This window comes from Chiloscyllium plagiosum, unplaced genomic scaffold (assembly GCF_037043375.1).
Source record: "Chiloscyllium plagiosum isolate Xiang-an unplaced genomic scaffold, Cpla_swu_hap1 HiC_scaffold_18, whole genome shotgun sequence".
NCBI classification, from domain to species: Eukaryota; Metazoa; Chordata; class Chondrichthyes; order Orectolobiformes; family Hemiscylliidae; genus Chiloscyllium; species Chiloscyllium plagiosum.
This window is the reverse complement of record NW_028270156.1, coordinates 102,041,244-102,047,337: the sequence shown is the minus strand read 5'-3', so window position 1 is coordinate 102,047,337 and position 6,094 is coordinate 102,041,244. Positions and strand designations below refer to the sequence as shown.

The following is a 6,094-nucleotide window of genomic DNA, read 5'->3' as shown; positions in this document are numbered from 1 at the left end:
TACATCCACGAGCACGTTGCATGGTTTGTATAAACAGTGAAGACTGAATAATGTTTTGTAAGGGCAAATTGAAATTCAGTTTAATTAGTAAAGTCGCAAGAGTACAGAGGAAGACTCAAAATATCAGAACTTCACGTTCATTACCTTGGCCAGAATTCCTGACCAGCAAAGGGGAAATCTGCCCTTGAATCCCCAGCATCCATGCAATTGCTTGCTCCACGTGTCCACTTGGAAACCTATGTGAAGGAACGTTCAGCCTGAAGGAGAACTTGTGAGAATCCTCCACTGTCTGATCTAAATCTGAAACAAGAGCTGTCTATTCCAGCTGGGAGGGAAGCGAAATGGAGGTGAGACCAAAGTATTACTTGGTGGTTAATTCATATTGTCCTTATTGTGATAGTTTAAAAGCCTGGGCCAGAAATGGCACAGACACAAAGGAGCAGAAGGAGGCCATTCTGAACACCGATCCTGCCCAGCCACGTCATTCGATATCATCATGGCTGACACAACAATTTTAAGTCTTTTTCCAGCCTATCCACATCATCGCTTTGCCTAGTGGCTAACAGATATTTATCGATCTCTATCACAAATAGGCATCGAAAATGTAAATCTGTGAGAGGAAACTGTTCCGTTTCGAGACAGTGGGTTTCTGCACGAATATTGTTCGGTTTTCAGATAACAGCCGAGTCTGGTCTGACCACATTCAAAACAATAAACTAAAACGCGACTCTGATGGGACTTGAACCCACAACCTTTGAATCGCAACCTGAACAAAGGCATAGAAGGCCAACGCGCTTTCCATTGCGCCACAGAGTCACACCAGCAGCGATCTTTAAGCATGCAACTTTGTCTTTGACCCATTGCGTTCAGGGCACCCACCTCGCGTCTGTCTGCCTTCGTCACACTTTCCAGTACCTGGTCCTTATCCACGTGTGCTCTGGCTCTTCCCGTGTTCGGCTACAGACTGCTGAAACGTTCTCATGACACTTAGCTTCACCACATGTTCAGATAATGATTTCCAGATAAACAACACGCTATAGGTGAAAGCATTCTTCCCAAATCTCCTCAAAATATCTTGTCTCCCGTCTTTCATTTATATCACTGTATTCCTTCCCAATATAGGCTTATCCTTGTCATACATATCTATCCTCTTCATAAAATGTTCACGTTAATTGGTTTCTCACTCAGCCTTCGCTGTGTTTAGATAAACAACCCCAGCCTAGCTCGTCTACCTTCACAATGGGAGAGGTCCAACCCTTGCCATTCTTTTCATCTCCTGTGAACTTCTCCTCCTGCTTCCAGCAGTCTGGCGATTACAACGGAAAAGCAAAGTTCTCTGAAGAAAAGCCAAAGGTCTGAAAAAAATCAGCAGCTCTTGTCCATCTCTGATGAGAAAGGAAAGTTAACGTTTCGAATCCAATGATCTGTCTTCGGAGAGATGTGATGGGCGGGTGGGTGAAGAATGTGGAAGAGGGCGGACGGTATCGAAAATGATATAACTCGATTTTGGTTCCTAAAGTTTGCATGGTCTCTCGGTAGAAAATGAGTTGCTAATCTTCCAGCTTGTATTGTGGCTAGAAGGAGCACTGCAGCTGGCCAGAGACTGAAGTCGCAGCCTGGGAACACAGTGTCTCGATTAGAGTGGTGCTGGAAGAGCACAGAAGTTCAGGCAGCATCCCAATAGCAGTATATTCGACGTTACGGGCAACAGCCCTTCATCAGGAATACAGGCAGAGAGCCTGAAGAGTGGAGAAATCGTAGAGAGAAGAGGAAAACGTCTTCAAGGCAGGCATCCTTGGAAGACGATTCGCAGTAGTGTTAAACTCAACTAGGTAAAAACAATGACTGTAGGTGCTGGAAACCAGAGTCTAGGTTACAGTGGTGCTGGAAAAGCACAGAAGTTCAGGCAGCATCTGAGGAGCAGTAAAATCGACGTTTCGGGCAACAGTCCTTCATCAGGAATACAGGCAGAGAGCCTGAAGGGTGGGAACGGTGTAATGTTGAAGTTAGAGGAGACTGGAAAATCTGGATAGCTTTTCTTGATTATGAACAGACCGTAAGTGATCTCAGCTTTGTCAGCGATTCTGTTTTCCTCTCTCCATTGTACAGGGATCACATTCTGAGCAGGAAATACAGTTGCCTCGATCAAATGAAGTGCAGACAAATCTCTGGAAAATGTGACTGGAAACTTCCACAATGAGGAGAGCAATTGGAAGCCAGCAGGAAATGTAGCTTACGACATAGAACGTTACAATTCAATACAGGCACTTCGGCTCTCGCTGTTGCAGCGACCTGTAAAAATTTATGTGATATCCATTGTAATGGAAAATTAACGTGTATTTTGAAACCAATAAAAGCACAGGGAAACCAATAAGTAAGTATGTGACTTTGAAGAGGCAAGTATTGCAGACAGACAGAAAAAAAAAAGTAAAGTTAAATCGAACTAATAGCAGACTTACAAAGACAGTAAAATACCATATCAACAGTCAAGGAATGAGAAAAAAACAACTCCGTATCTGGAAAGGAACTCGAATGTTTCAGGTCGCTGACATTGAGGTGTTGATAAGAAGAAGCGAATTCTAGTATCAAGGGAAAATGTATTATATGTGGAAAGTGCACCAGATATATTTTTGGTAGATACAGGGGCAACATATTCAGTCCTTAATTTAAGGCAGTTCAGAGAGTCGACGCAATGGATGCATCAGGAGTTGTGACATGGTAAAGATTAACCGCACCCCTATTGTGTGAAACCAGTAATGGCGAAACATTCCAATTCTCATTTCTGAACTCGGAATTCTGTCCTTCAACTCTGATGGCTCGCGATCTCATAGAGGGATTGGAATCGGATGAGCGCAGTACCCCAACAGGCTTGCAAGTAATAAAAAAGATTTACCAGCGCAGACTGTACAATACGACTCACGACCCCTGATGCATGTCTATGAGTGGCGATTAAGCCAGAGAGCCATAAGTTCCGTGAGCGATTCGCTCGCCCAGGAAGCAAGTAACCATGTTAATCCCATTAACAACTATTTTATTGCTGAGGATATGCTGCACTGCACAGCACACATACACCATGATGGCCCTCACAAATCATATGAGAAGGATTGTTTGAGGAGATTGCTTTCACCAGATCAGTTATTATTGTGCGAATTTTATTAAAATGATCACAGAAGTGCAGTCAGTGTAAACTTATCCAAAGTATCTGTGACGGCAAGTAGACCCTATCTTTTTGATGTGGAACGCTCATTTCCTCAAGTACCATTGGTGAAGGCATCCAGCGACAGGTGGCAGGATTTGGGACAATGGGTGCTACAGGTAAAAAAAACCGAAAGATTGTGTCTTCAGGGACGATGTGCGTATCAGCTTCAATGCAGACATAAGGACATACATGAAGAAACTAAATTGGCTAACTCAGGCAGATAGGGCAGTCCAGGTAACCCCAGCCAAAAGGGTAGCCTGACGTCTAGCTTATGGTAGATGTCTCCGAGTCATGATTAAGAAGGGTCCCTGCTGAGTGCAGGGCAAAAGGCAAACGTGGTATTGGGTTCATACGAAGCTGTGAACCCATAAGAATAACCCCGAACTCTGAGTATCGTCCTTTCAGAACACAAGACTCATTAGAATCCGAGCCTGTAAAAGGAATTACTCCAGACTTTGAATCCCTTCTGAAGACTGGAGTGATAATCCCCTGTGGATAATCACCAGTGAGAGCCCGCATTATTCCGGTCAAAAAGACAAACATTCAAGGTGAATCGGGGAAATGGAAGTTTGTTCACGACCTGCAGGTAGTCAATTATGCTGTTGTTCCTCCCGCCCCAAATGTTCCTAACCCTTGTACTATATTAACTCAACTTCCACCGGACAGTAAATGGTTCTCTGCTGTGGGTTAAGCAAATGTCTTTAGCGTACCGGTGCACCCAGAAAGTCACTTCTGGTTCACTTTTCCATTCAAAGGCAAATCGTGTACATTCATGCGACTTTGTCAAGATTACAGTGAGTCCGCACCATAACTAATGAGGCTCTATGCAGGGGTCTGGAGACTCTTGTTTTAACACCGGGGTCAGCGCTTCTGCTGTATGTAGACGAATGCTTAAAAGCAGCACCAACAGAGGAACAATGTGAGAAAGATACACTTGCGTTGCTCTGCCATCTAACCAGGGATGGGCACAAAGCTAGTTTCGCAAAACTACAATTTGTGCAACAACAGGTGAAGTTCTTAGGTCACTTCTTATCTGAACAAGGGAAGGCCATTGGTTAAGACAGTTGAAGCAATCCAGCAAATTCCCAAGCCTCACACAAAGAAGCAATTGCTATCCTTTTTGTGCTCCTACTTTAGAATTTTTACCCCACATTACACAACCCTTGAGGCCCCCCAGTTCCCATGGCTAAGAGTTGCAGAACCAGAGACCGTTGCAGTTGAATTGAAAATGGCGCTCCAAACTTCACCGACCCAGGGGATTCCGAATCCAAACAAGCCTTTTGAAAAAACGGTAGATGAGAAGCGTGGCTGCATGACATTTGTGCTGATGCAGGATACTGTGAGAAAATTGAGGTAAGTAGCTTACACTTAGGCTAAACTTGGACCCCGTAGCGGCAGGATTGCCTAAATGCCTGCGAGTCGTGGCTGCAGCTGAAAACGTTTGTTGTAGCGTCCAGGGACACAATCGGCTGTGGTGAATTAACACTACTGCAAGCTTACTCTTTTCCAAGCAAAACACAGCACATATGTTGGCAGCACGTTGGCTCAGATACAAGACTGCGCTATTGGAGATGCCTAACATTACAATAAAAAGATGCAACATCCTTCATGCTGCTAGCCTTCTCCACAACAGAAGGAGATGGAGACTCACATGGCTGTGTCGCTGTAACTAATGAAATTTGAAGCCCAAGACCAGACGTGCAGGATTCAAAAATTCAGAATCAGGATATTGCGTTTTTTGTGGATGGTTCAGGATTCAGGAGCAAACAGACAGGCCAGGATTGTGTTTGGTATGCTGTAGTAACTACCCACGAAGTAGTCAAAACGGAATCACTCCCTTCTCATCTGTCAGCTGAAGCAGCAGAGCTGATTCTCTTGACTGAGCCATGTAAATTGGATGAGAGAAGGATAGTGAATATTTACATTGACAACAGATATGCATTCGGGGTTGTACATAATTTTGGAACCTTGTGGAAACACAGAGGATTCTTGACCGACACTGGAAAACCCAACATACACCGTGGCTTGTTTCTGACTCCTGGAAGCGGTCCTTTCGCCTCAATCAATCGCTGTCTGTAAATGTTTGGCCCACACGAAAAATAATGATTCCCTTTCTTAAGACAATGCAAATGCAATCTCAGCATAAAGGACGGCAGCCAAGCAGCCGCCAAGTGATCAGTTGACATGTGTATGTCAAATATTTGTAATGCAAAGCAGACTTATGGGAGTTACAGTCGCAGGCCACGCCGGAAGAGAAGCGTGAATTGGCAACGGCAGGGGGCAGAATGAGTGAATGGGTGATGTGTGGCCCCATTGGTAAACCCTGTCTACTGCGATCATTATTCCCATTCTATGCCAAATAACACAGTGAGGACCATGTGTCAAAAGGGGGGATGTACGACAGTATTTCGGCGCACTGGTACACTAAGGGCTTTACTCATTACTCCTGAAAATATTGTTAATGATGTGTTATCTGTGCCACTAATAATGAGGCGAGGGGAATACAGATGAGTCAGGCAGAACATCCCCAATCCCAAAGACCCTTTGAACATTAAGAGATGTATTTTATTGAACTAATGCCCAGCGAAGGGAAAAGGCATTGTCTGGTAATAGTTGACATGTTTTCCAAATGGGTGGAACCGCTCCCCACGTCTAAACAGGATGCCATTGCAGGAGCCAAGGCTTTGCTAACTGAAATAATTCCGAGATGGGGAATTCCCGAATGGCTTAGCAGCGACAATTTGACACTATTTGTCAATATTGCCCTAGAGTAGATCAGTGAGACAACACTGTGCCTACCACCCAGCCAGCGGTGGCAGTGGAAAGACAAATGCTACCTTAAAAGATAAATTGACAAACGTTGTGAGGACAAAGGCACTTCCAATTGTGCTAAAG

At 44.4% G+C, this 6,094-nt stretch overlaps 1 non-coding gene across 1 annotated transcript; it reads right to left on the bottom strand.

Annotated features, from left to right (window-relative positions):
* Window positions 1–724: 724 nt before the first annotated feature.
* On the bottom strand, window positions 725–816 carry trnar-ucu (transfer RNA arginine (anticodon UCU)). Its single transcript is given in 2 exon segments — window positions 725–760; window positions 780–816. It is a non-coding gene; the product is annotated as a tRNA-Arg (tRNA).
* Window positions 817–6,094: the final 5,278 nt, after the last annotated feature.